Consider the following 13203-nt stretch of genomic DNA (forward strand, 5'->3'; position numbering starts at 1 on the left):
ATATTAGTCATTTGTGGGATGTACAAATGGCGAAGATTTTCTCCCACTCTGTGGGTTTGCTCTGTTTACTCTGCTGATTGTTTCTTTTGCTGGGCAGAAGTTTTTTAGTTTAATTAAATCCCATCTATTTATCTTTGTTTTTGTTGCACTTGCTTTTGGGTTCTTGGTCACAGAGCCATTGCCTAAGCCAATGTCTAGGGGTTTTTCCGAAGTTATCTTCTAGAATTTTTATGGTTTCAGGCCTTAGATTTAAGTCCTCGATCCACCTTGAGTTGATTTTTGTATAAGGTGAGAAATGAGGATCCAGTTTCATTCTCTGCATGTGGCTTGCCAATTACCCAGCACTATTTGTTGAATAGGGTGTCCTTTCCTCACTTTATGTTTTTGTTTGCTTCATTGAAGATAAGTAGGCTGTAAGTATTTGGCTTTATTTATGGGTTCCCTATTCTATCCAGTTGGTCTATGCATCTATTTTTTATACCAGTACCATGGTGTTTGGTGACTATGGCTTCATAGTATAGTTTGAAGTCAGGTAATGTGATGCCTCCAGATTTGTTCTTTTTGCTTAGTTTTGCTTTGGCTATGTGGGCTTTTTTTTGATTCTATATGAATTTTAGGATTTTTTGTCTAGTTGTATGAAGAATGATGGTACTATTTTGATGGGAATTGCACTGAATTTGTAGATTGCTTTTGGCAGTATGATCATTTTCACAATATTGATTCCACCCATTCATGAGCATGGGATGTGTTTCAATTTGTTTGTGTCATCTATAATTTTTTTCAGCAGTGTTTTGTAGTTTTCCTTGTAGAATTCTTTTACTTCCTTGGTTAGGTGTATTCCTAAGTATTTTATTTTATTTTTTGGCAGCTATTGTAAAAGGGGTTGAGCTCTTGATTTGATTCTTTGGTTGCTGTTGGTGTATAGCAGAGCTACTGATTTGTGTACATTAATTTTGTATTCCGAAACTTTGCTGAATTCATTTATCAGTCCTAGGAGCTTTTTTGAAGGAGTCTTGTTAGTGTTTTCTAGGTATACAATCATATTATAAGCAAACAGCGACAGTTTGACTTCCCCTTTACCAATTCGGATGCCCTTTATTTCTTTCTGTTATCTGACTGCTCTGGCTAGGAATTCCAGTACTATGCTGAATAGAAGTGGTGAGTGGGCATCCTTGTCTTATTCCAGTTCTCAGGGGGACTGCTTTCAACTTTTCCACATTCAGTATTATGATGGCTGTGAGTTTGTCATAGATGGCTTTTATTACATTAATGCATGTCCCTTCTATGCTGATTTTGCTGAAGGCTTTAATTATAAAGAGATTCTGGATTTTGTGACATGCTTTTTCTGTGTCTGTTGAGATGATCATGTGATTTTTTTGTTTATGTGCTGTATCACATTTATTGACTTGCGTATGTTAAACCATCCATTCCTGCATCCCTGGTATGAAACTCATTGATTTGGTGGATTATCTTTTTGATATGCTGTTGGATTTGGTTAGCTAGTATTTTGTTGAGGATTTTTCCATCTATGTTCATCAGAGATATTGACCTGTAGTCCTATAGTTTTCTTTTTTTTTGTCGTGTCCTTTCCTGGTTTTGGTATTAAGGTGATACTGGCTTCATAGGACGATTTAGGGAGGATTCCCTCTTTATCTTTGTGGAATAGTGTCAATAGGATTCATACCAATTCTTCTTTGAATGTCTGATATAATCCAGCTGTGGATCCATCTGGTCCCTTTTTGGATTTTTTGGTTGGCAATTTTTCAATCTCGCTGCTTGTTATTGGTCTGTTCAGAGTTTCTATTTCTTCCTGGTTTAATCTAGGAGGGTTGTATATTTCCAGGGTTTTATCCATCTCCTCCAGGTTTTCTAGTTTATGCATGTAAAGGCATTCACGGTAGCCTTGTATGATCTTTTGTATTTCTGTGGTATTGGTTGTAATATCTCTCATTTTGTTTCCAATTGAGGTTGTTTGGATCTTCTCTCTTGTTTTCTTGGTTTATCTCCCTAATGGTCTATCAATTTTATTTATCTCTTCAAGGAACCAGCTTTTTGTTTCATTTATCTTTTGTATTTTTTTTTGTTTCAATTTCATTTAGTTCTGCTCTGATCTTTGTTATTTCTCTTCTTCTGCTGGGTTTGGGCTTGGCTTGTTCTTGTTTATTTAATCTCCTTGAGGTGTGACCTTAGATTGTCTATTTGTGCTCTTTCAGACTTTTTGATGTATGCATTTGAGGCTATGAACTTTCCTCTTAGCACTGCCTTTGCTGTATCCCAGAGGGTTTGATAGATTCCGTCACTATTATCATTCAGTTCAAAGAAATGTAAATTTCCATCTTGATTTCATTGTTTACCCACTGATCATTCGGGAGCAGGTTACTTAATTTCCATGTGTTTGCATAGGTTCTGTGGGTTCCTTTTGGAGTTGACTTCCAATTTTATTCCACCATGGTCTGAGAGAGTACTTGATATAATTTCAATTTTCTTAAATTTATTGAGACTTGTTTTGTGACCTTTTATGCTCTACCTTGGAGAAGATTCCATGTGCTGATGAATAAAATGTATATTCTGCAGTTGTTGGGTAGAATGTTCTGTAAGTGTCTGTTAAGTCCATTTGTTCTAGGGTATAGTTTAAATCCATTGGTTTTTGTTGACTTTCTGTCTTGATGACCTGTCTAATGCTGTCAGTGGAGTATTGAAGTCCCTACTATTATTGTGTTGCTGTCTCTCATTTCTTAGGACTAGTAGTAATTGTTTTATAAATTTAGGAGCTCCACTGTTAGGTGAATATATATTTAGGATTGTGATATTTTCCTGTTAGACAAGTCCTTTTATCATTATATAATGTTAATATATAATGTCTTTTTATATATGTTTTATATATAATGTTTATTTGTCTTTTTAACTGCTGTTGCCTTAAAGTTTGTTTTGTCTGATATAAGAATACCTGCTCTGCCTTACTTTAGGTGTCCATTTGCATGGAATAGCTTTTCCCACTCCCTTAACTTAAGTTTATGTGAATCCTTACGTGTTAAATGAGTCTCTTGAAGACAGCAGATACTTGGTTGGTGAATTCTTATCCTTTGGTTGGTGAATTCTTATCCATTCTGCCATTCTGCCATTCTGTATCTTTTAAGTGGAGAATTTAGGTCATTTACACTTAACGTAGTATTAAGATGGTCACTACACATTCTTGATAGTAAAGGTAACAGTACATGTGCTACTCTGGAAGGAATCTTATAAATTACAAGTAAAATAATTTTGCTGAATTTGGATAGGCAAAATAATGGTTCATATTTGTATTTCTGGATATTTTTATGTAATAATACATATCAGTCAAATCCCAAAGACAATTTTGTTTCTGGTAACTCAAAAATATGAATAGAATATATAAGACATATATATATTTTTATATATATGTGAAAGAGTAAGATCTGAACATTCTTTTATAATGCTATGTACTCTTGTGCATAACTGAAAGTCAACTCACAACTCTGGAAATCTGTTCTTTACATGTCGAGTTCATCCTTTGAATAATAAATCTCAGTTGTTTCCATTGAAATTTGCAACCTTATCTCTAATCTGTGATGTAGAATGCCATTTTGGTAAGAAATGTGTAATAATCCTATTCTCACTTTACTGTAAGGTTCATATTGCTCTCTAATGACTTTTAGAAACACTTCTCTTACCTGGGTATAATCTACTACTCAGTGAAGACAGTGAGTGTCACCTGACTGACTTGGGGAACAAGAAAGCCACAATACTCTTGAATCCATCCTACTCACCAAATTAATGAGCTGTACTACCACCCGCCTCAGGGAAGAGTGTGTGATCAGCTCTCCTATTCCTGATGATGCTGTCATGGTGATGAATGGCTAAGCAATAGATTCTGGGGAAAGAAAGCTAGTTTAGTGAAAAAAAGAAGAGCACAGCCTGTTTTAATAAGAACAAAATTAGTATTAGCACCCTTAACCATTTTGACTAACTGTAATTCTCGAAAATATTAACAGGAATATCTTAACAAGTTAACTCTTCCTACATGTTTATTGTCCTTGCTAATGACAATTAGCAAAGAGACATTAGCAGAGAGACAGCCAGGTTTTAAGCTGCCAGTCAAATATAGACTTTATATGAACAAAGAAGGTAGTTACTAAGCCTAGTGGTCCTGTAGACTGTCCAGTGAACTCGCAGCAGAAAAATATTAACATAAAATTATTGGGAATTATAATATTTGATCCAAGATTTTACTAAAGTTATATTAAGAACCAAAAATTTGGTTACAGAAATGAGAAAATGTTTATTTTCTTCATGTGGAATCCTTAATGCTTAATTATCATGTTAATGTAACCATAAGATTTTTAACATTTACATTTTTTGCTAATTACACAGTATAAACTTTAGGAATTATTTTTATTGAAATGGATGTAAGGACTCCATAGACAAAGATCTATAAAAATGTTTTCTTTTCTAAGCTTTTCATTTCCTGAGGAGAATACAAAGAAAACCAATCAGAATTAATATGAACTAACACAAGTTTTGCAAATATACGTTGGTATAAGAGCACATTTTGCAATACTACGTTCAAATTTCAACTTGTTAACAATGGTAAATTCTGCTTATTCCAATTTTCTTGTAGTGACATGCACACGCACACACACACACACACACACACACACACACACACACACACATACTTTCTCTTCCTCATCCTCCTTTTCCTACTCTCCTCCCTCCTGCCTTTGTCATTTTCTTGATAACTCAATAACTCAAAGTTCAGTTAGAGAATAATGGAGAAAAACATGAGCAAGTGTTTTAAAAATTAAGGTTTTTTGTTTTTCTTTTTTCTGAGGTGGAGTCTTGCTCTGTTGCCCAGGCTGGAGTGCAGTGGTGCGATCTCGGCTCACTGCAACCTCCACCTCCTGGGTTCAAGCAATTCTCCTGTTTCAGCCTCCTGAGTAGCTGGGATTACAGGCGTTCACCACCATGACCTGCTAATTTTTTTGTATTTTTAATAGAGACGTGGTTCACCACGCTGGTCTCGAACTCCTGACCTCGGCCTCCCACAGTGCTGAGATTACAACATGAGCCACAGCACCTGGCCTTTTTTATTTTCAATGTTTTTCTTTAAGTCCAAATCTGTCTCATTGATAGAAATCACAATAAAATTTGGAATGGTACAAAACTTCCAGCTAGGAACTTTGACATATTTGTGGGCCTGAATTGTTTCAGTGCCCCCTTGGCATGTGTTTACAGTGGCATAGTGTTTCTGGCTATTAGATAAAGTATAAAATAATACTTTCTATAACCACTTTAAAATTTCTGATACTAAATTTTTATCAGTTTACTCAGGTATTTGGAGTCTCCCTGTTTAAAATACTAGAAGTATTATTCAGTGTTTAAAGAAGAAAAAGGAAAAGAAAAAAAAACTAGTAGAACTTTCCCAAGACTTTATTATCCTGTGGGATAGATTGTTTCGGAAGTTAAATTCTCCTTCCTTGTTTCCCAACACATCTAGTGGGATCTCTCTTAAAGGTGCGGTGACTAATCTTTTACCCTTGAAAAAAAATGATCATGTTAGTGAATGCTGACTCTGCCTTTCAGTTTCTTAGCCACAAATGTCATTTTGCTACTGTATCTGAAGCCATTGCTTTGACAGCTTCAAATTGTCTAGTACAGTGCACAGGAAGTTTTCTTGAATTATTGATAAATCTGCATAATTTAGGGAGGTAGAAAATGGCAACTCAGGAGAATTAACAGTTGTTCTAATCCTTTATTCAGGGATATGGCATTTTTACATGTGTTGCAGAGAAGGAAGATCTCATAACTAAATAGCTCATTTTGTAGAAAGACTATTTATATAGAGAGACATAAAGTACATTTGGATGAGAAATCTTATTCATCAGTGTATGCCCTGGATACTTTGTACTTTATAGTGAGTATTCAACAAATATTTATTGAACACTCACTATAAAGTACATTTGTTGAACAATATGGCTCTATCTAGATATACATATATATATATATATATGGCTCTCTCTATATACAAATACTTATTGAACACTCACTATAAAGTACATTTGTTGAACAATATGGATCTATCCATATTGTTTATATACACACACACACACACACACACATATATACATACACATATATATATACACACACACACACACACACATATATGGCATTCTCTATAGACAGATAGATAGATATAGATAGATAGAGAGCCATATTGCTTGCTTTCAATCTCAGCAGATCCCTAAAATTCAGTTTCAAGTTATGATGTCAGCAAAAGGAATGTAGCTTGATCTAATGTTCAAACTGTAAACTACCTCAAGGTAGTAGTTCATAAGATATCTGAAAAATATTGAGTATTACTGTAATTCCTTCAAATATTTAAAATATTCTTAAATAGTCCTACATGAGGCCTTTTTGGCAATCTCATTCACAGTTTGAGCAAATAATGTGTTACCAACAATAGTTAGAATACTGAAGTGTGTTAGTCCATTTTCACACTGCTAGAAAGATACTACTTGAGACTAAGTAATTTATAAAGGAAAGAGGTTTAATTGGCTCATAGTTCCACATGGCTGGGGAGGCCTCAGGAAACTTTCAATCATGGTGGAAGGTGAAGAGGAAGCAAGGGCTGTCTTCACATGGAGGCAGGAGAGAGAAGAGTGAAAGTGCAGTAAAAACGGCCATTTATAAAACCATCAGTTCTCCTGAGAACTCCCTCACTATTGCAAGAACAGCATGGGGAAACCACCCCCATGATCCAATCGCCTCCCACCGAGTCTCTCCCTCCACATGTGGGCATTAAAATTCTAGATGAGATTTGGGTGGGGACACAGAGCCAAACCATACATGAAGGTACCAATAATTTTCTTAAGAAAAATAGATACATTCAGTTATATTTTAGAATAACATCAATCACTCATTGACTTTCTGATAAGTGTTTTTGGAGCTGGAGGAAAAGCAATGGCTATAACAGCTAAGGGTATAGTAATTGAACATAACCAATGCTTATCTAATCTGTGCTCCAGCATCTGAAAATGACTATCATTCATATGTTTGGTAATTATGACTTAAGGCAATATTTTTATCACAGGCAAAATTTACATATGTGTACATTTCAATATCTGGATATACTATTACTCTCTTCCCCCATGTCACAAAGGTGGACATCATCCCCAGAAGGGAAAAAAAATCTGGTCAAGACAGTGGTTTTGAACCTTTCTATGTATTATAACCACCTGGGAACTCATCAAAAATGCGGATTTCTGGACTCCTAGGACCAATCTCTGAAATTTCATAGTCTTGGAGTTTGGCAATGATAGTTTTAAAAAGCTCTTCAGATGATCTGATACAGACCATCTTTTGAGAAATATTGATTCAAGGGACTACAGTTTTGCACAATGAAACAAGTAACAAGATAAATGAGTATCTTTTATATATGTCTTATCAATGTGCTGTCTGGCATGTGTGTGTACATACAGAAGGTTCACGTGCATTCTTCCAATATCTGAAGATGATGTTATTAAGCCAATACCAGTTGTACAAGCACTTAGCATGATAGTGGTAGAATTTATGATGGTTCAAAATCATATTACTGAATGTTTTGAATGTTCTTTATATATCTTACTCTTTTTAACTCCTAGAGGACTTAACTTTGTCCCTTAACACTTTATATCACCTGGAGTATGTCATACAAAGTGTCAGCCATAAGTAATAACTCAATGAATATTAATTAGTAATGGTTCTTAACCTAGGTGGAACATTAAGATCACCTGGAAAACACTGAAAAGATACTAATGTCAAGGACACTCCCCAAACCAATGGAATCAGAATATCTGCAGATTGGGGTCTGGTACAGCCAGGGTTGAGAATCACTGAGCAATACACTTTCCCTAGATCTCGAGTGTTACCAATTGCATACATTCCAAATTTATATGATTGGGCTTATGAGTATATGTGTGTGTATGTGCATACGTGTTTACATGGGGTTTTTTCCTGCCAAAATTCATAATGACAGATATATAAAACACTATATTTTTTTCCTTTTCTTGGATGCATGAGGAGAGCGTTCTCCAATTTAGCCAAATATCTATTTGAAGTAAAAATTTTGGTCCAGAAACCATGCCTTACTTAACAGAATCTTAAAAGATCTTTCCTGAAATGCATACACTGTTTAAAATGAAATATTCACGGTTCAATTTAGAATTTAAGAAATTATAATTCTTTTTTTTTTTTGAGATGGAGTCTTGCACTGTCACCCAGGCTGGAGTGCAGTGGCACGATCTCGGCTCACTGCAAGCTCCACCTCCCCGGTTCACACCATTCTCCTGCCTTAGCCTCCCAAGTAGCTGGGACTACAGGTGCCCACCACCATGCCTGGCTAATTTTTTGTACTTTTAATAGAGACGGGGTTTCACCATGTTAGCCAGGATGGTCTCGATCTCCTGACCTCATGATCCACCTGCCTCAGCCTCCCAAAGTCCTGAGATTACAGGCATGAGCCACCACGCCCAGCCAGAATTCATTGTTTTAATAACTGACATAATAATTGAATGAGTTTACTGATGAAAATATGATGACTTGAATAAAAATAAATATTAAATTAAGAACACAATGAACTACCACTAGCAAAAATCCTGGGATGGCATTCATTTAGCTAGCTGGAATTACAATTGTTTGTTATTTCCATCTGTTCTGGGCACACCCACTAGAGTGGCCAAAAATAAAAAGAATGAAAATATCAAACATTGGTTTGGACGTGGAGCAACATTGCTGGTAAGAGACACAAAACTGTACATATTGTAAAATCCAGAATACATAACGCTAATTTATGGTGATAGAAACCATGTAGGATGAGGGAACTGGCTGGGAAGAAACTTTCTAGGCTGATGAAATCTATATTTTGGTTAAACCAGTATACATATTTGTTAAAAATAATCAGTTATAATCTCCACAATAATAGTCTGTATAATTAATATTTGTACCTTTTTCTGTAAATAATCATATTTCAATATAGTACTCTTAGACATATTATGTGAATCAAGTTCTAACTATTTTATAAAGTAAAAAAGTAATAATCTCCAAGATTTTAAGACTGGGGAAAGCCAATACGTCTATTTTCTCTTTTATAATAATATTGATTGGGCACTTTACATTATCTCATTGAATACTTAGAAATGATTTGTGTTAAATATCATTAAGCCTATTTTAGAGATGAGGAAACTAAGACTTGATGAATGTTCCAAGAGGCCATGAATTGGCTAGGAGGAGGAAGAAATGGAGCCCCTGATTTAATGGTTATGATATTTAGCAGCAGAGGTAGGCAGTAAATGTCATCCTTCGAGAACTCTCAGGCTAAAAAACTTCAGGATATTTTTCTGCTCGGGTCTGCTGCCTAGGCCAGGTGTAAGATGTCGTAGGGCTGTAGGTTCCCTCTGAGGCTTCTGGATTTGGGGAGGGTTCAGGAAACTCTCATCTTGTTCTCACTAGGTCATATTACCAAAGGCTTCAGTCTTATAACTGATTTTAAGTGTATGAAATTGCCTAAGTACTCCTGCAGAAGCAGCTTTTACATTTCGTCTGAATCTATCTGTTCCAAAAGTACACTCACTCTGAAAGCAGAGACTTGCAGGAGGTGCTGAGCACACAGAAGGAAGAAGTGGGACAGTCTACCACCTTATTTAAGATGACAAATTACAATGGAAAACCAGTATATTGACTTGTGTAACTGAGAAGTCTACCGGAGTCTGACTTCAGGCATGGTACAATCGAAGGTCAGGAATCTGTCTTCCTCCAACTTTCAGCTCTTCTTCCTGCGCATCACGTTGTTTTCAGGCAGGCTTCTCTGGTTCTATGGCTGAGAAGGCATTGAGGAGTTCTGGGGTTACAGTAACCATCTTTCTGGATGGTTCCAACAAAACTCTTGGGGCCCACATTCATTGAGCTAGCTCGAATAACAATTATTTGTTATTCTCATCTATTTGAGGCATTTACTATTTTTCTCACTTCATCTGTTGGAAATGTGGAGGTATAGTGTGTCTCACCCTGCACTACTTGCTATCACTTGGAAGAGAGTCTGCTTGGCAACTATTATCATTTTGTTTTTTTCCTATATATGCTTCCTTATAATTAAGCTACACAGTCACTTGGCAGTGAAAGGTGCTTTATTCATAATGACCAAATTACTAGATGTGCTTTATGAAGTGTTATTTTTTCATTAAAGACTTTCCATTATTTCAGATTTTTAAAAATTTACTGAAACAATGAAATACAGCAAACATTGAGCTGTAAAGTATATAATTCTAAATAGAACAGCTTGTGCAAAAATAAGTAGACTCAATTTAACGCCTTACTCACATAATCCTTACAGAAAATTTACTTACAATTTGCATTTGAAACCCAGATTTTGATTAAAATGTTTGTTTCTCTTAAAGTGGATTCACTGTTATGTACCATTGTATCATAGTTCATTGATTCTAGTTCATTGAACATAAATTGCATTCTAACCTCACAGATGTTAAATGCTAAAAAAAAAATTGACTTAGAAACGATGAAACGTCGTATTTGCAGATTCCACTGGATTTGTAATGCATGAGAATAAGTTAATAATTATGTCTGGGGAAAGAAAGAAGGAAAGAAGGAAGGAAGGAAGGAGGAAGGGAAGAAGATTGTGGAGAGGGAGTAGGAAGGAAGGAAAGTAAAAAATAAAGCAGAAAAGAATAAACCATAGGCATAGTTCTGAGGCTTTCTTGGTGGAAAAGTTTTCCAACTTTTCTTTTCACGGATGGAAACTTTATTAGGTCAACAGCAATTTGGCTGCTCCCAAGTTAATGAAAATGAAGCCACTGAGTAGATATATATGTATTTCCAGGACTATGAGCTCCTGCATGCTTTTCTTCTATGTGTAAGGAAGGAAAAACAGATGTAGCTGCCTCAGGACTTCAGTGTAGGTGCTGTACCGTGCTGGTTCCTTTATACCCTTCAGATATTACTTTAAATGTCACTTCCTCAGATAAGCATACCTGGACTACCCTATCTAAACTATATACCTTCTTATTATTTCCTCTTAGAGAAACTTATCCTTTGTTCTCTTCAGACTGTCTACTTATCCCCATAGGGGGCTCACTAAGTAGGCTTAGAGTGTAACTCATTTCCAAAAGCATATATAATTTGACAGAGATCTCAAAGATCGAAAAAACATTTAAGAACCAAAGGAATTAAAGCCTATGTGCAAGTTTCAGATCGAAAAACAAACACATGCACTAAGAGTTATTAACCTCAAAAACAGAAAACTCAAATTGTATCATTACTACATGATAGTAAATGAGAACAAAACTCTGTACCCAAGGCAATGAGAGTGAAGGAAACATGGAGGTCAACTTGACTTACCTACATGTTTCCCTGGTGCTGTACTGCTAAGTTATATGTAAGATTATGTGATGCTAGCCCATCTTCTTACTTCTGGACAGGTTACTTTTAAACCAAGCCAGAGAGATGAGCTGTATTCCTTTTAATATTTTATTAGAGAGGGTGAGAGCCTACCCTGCAAATTTAGGAACTCTTTCTTAGACTAAATTTGAAGCCATATCTTTTGTAAATTTTTAATGTAATGTTTCACTTTAAGACACTTTATTACACTGTTTTTACTGATGAAGGAGAGGGGTGAGTTTATTAGTACATAAGTTTGTTCTCCTCTTGCTATCACAGGACATTATATCTGGGAAAACACCCATGTAGTTTGTGATAGTTGGCACCTCTGTTCTCAACTTCAGTTCCACCATCTTTTCCTTTGCATCAGTTACAATCTATCATCCTAGGTAAAATCCAGAGGGAAAAGACTCCTGAAATTCCACCCCAAAGCTGCACTGCCTTTAGAACTAATTCATGAGGTATTGCCTCATCATAGTGTGAACATCTCTACATATAGTAACTGATACAAGTTTCAGATGTTTCAGATGATATGTTTCAGATGATATGATTATTCTGACGATGATGATGTTTCAGATCATATGATTATTCTGACGTAATATAATCTCACGACGGGCGCAATGGCTCACTCCTGTAATCCCAGCACTTTGGGAGGCCAAGGTGGGTGGATCACCTGAGGTTGGGAGATTGAGACCACCCTGACCAACATGGAGAAACCCCGTCTCTATTAAAAATACAAAATTAGCCGGGTGTGGTGGCACATGCCTGTAATCCCAGCTATTCAGGAAGCTGAGGCAGGAGAATTGCTTGAACCCAGGAGGCGGAGGTTGCGGTGAGCTGGAGATTGCGTCATTGCACTCCAGCCTGCACAGCAAGAGCGAAACTCCGTCTCAAAAAAAAAAAAAAATATATATATATATATACACACACACACACACACACACACACACACACACACACATATATATAATCTCTCTACATATTTATAGTTCAAGACAGCATGATAACCTCACTAATCATGTATTAATAATAAAGGTTTGGTTATGTAGCAACTACAGGCATGTATTTTTTTAAAAAATTATACAGGAAGTTAAAATTAACTGATATGACTTAGTTCATTTTCATTTTTCCAGTCATCTCTATTTACATTATATTTTCAAACATCCTATTGTAAAATAGTAAAACATACCTGACTATACTCTTATATAGGAGTCATAGGATGTAGACCGGATAAAATACTAATTTCATTTAATTTAGAACATAAAGAAGTAATATTTTTGTTATTTACTTGTCTTCAGAAAAAAGTTATTTTTTTATCTTTCAATTTGAACAAGGAGAGGACAAATAAAAACAGAGGTTTAAACAGTTGCATATTTTGGTTGCTGAAATGGTACATCATATTAATATATATACACACATATATTTTAGAAACATATATAAACACCTTTATAATAATTTAAAGGCTCTACAGATTAAACATATTTTATGCAATAGGTAATAATTATGTAGTAATAAATAATACTGATTGGCAAACACAACAGTATTGTCCAATTAGGATTGTTTGCAGTTTCCATGAAGTGACATTCTACTTTTTGTCTTCTACCACTTGAAAGAACAGATTATCCCATAAGCCTATAGATAAATATTGCCTGGCCTTCTCCAGTGCTTGAAGACTTATGAATTTAAAGGTTCTTGCCCTTACTTTTAAGGAAGAGGTGGCACTTCATGAAGTTTGTAATCATATCTCTTACTTTTTCC

This window comes from Macaca fascicularis, chromosome 1 (assembly GCF_037993035.2).
Source record: "Macaca fascicularis isolate 582-1 chromosome 1, T2T-MFA8v1.1".
In the NCBI taxonomy this organism is placed as follows: Eukaryota; Metazoa; Chordata; class Mammalia; order Primates; family Cercopithecidae; genus Macaca; species Macaca fascicularis.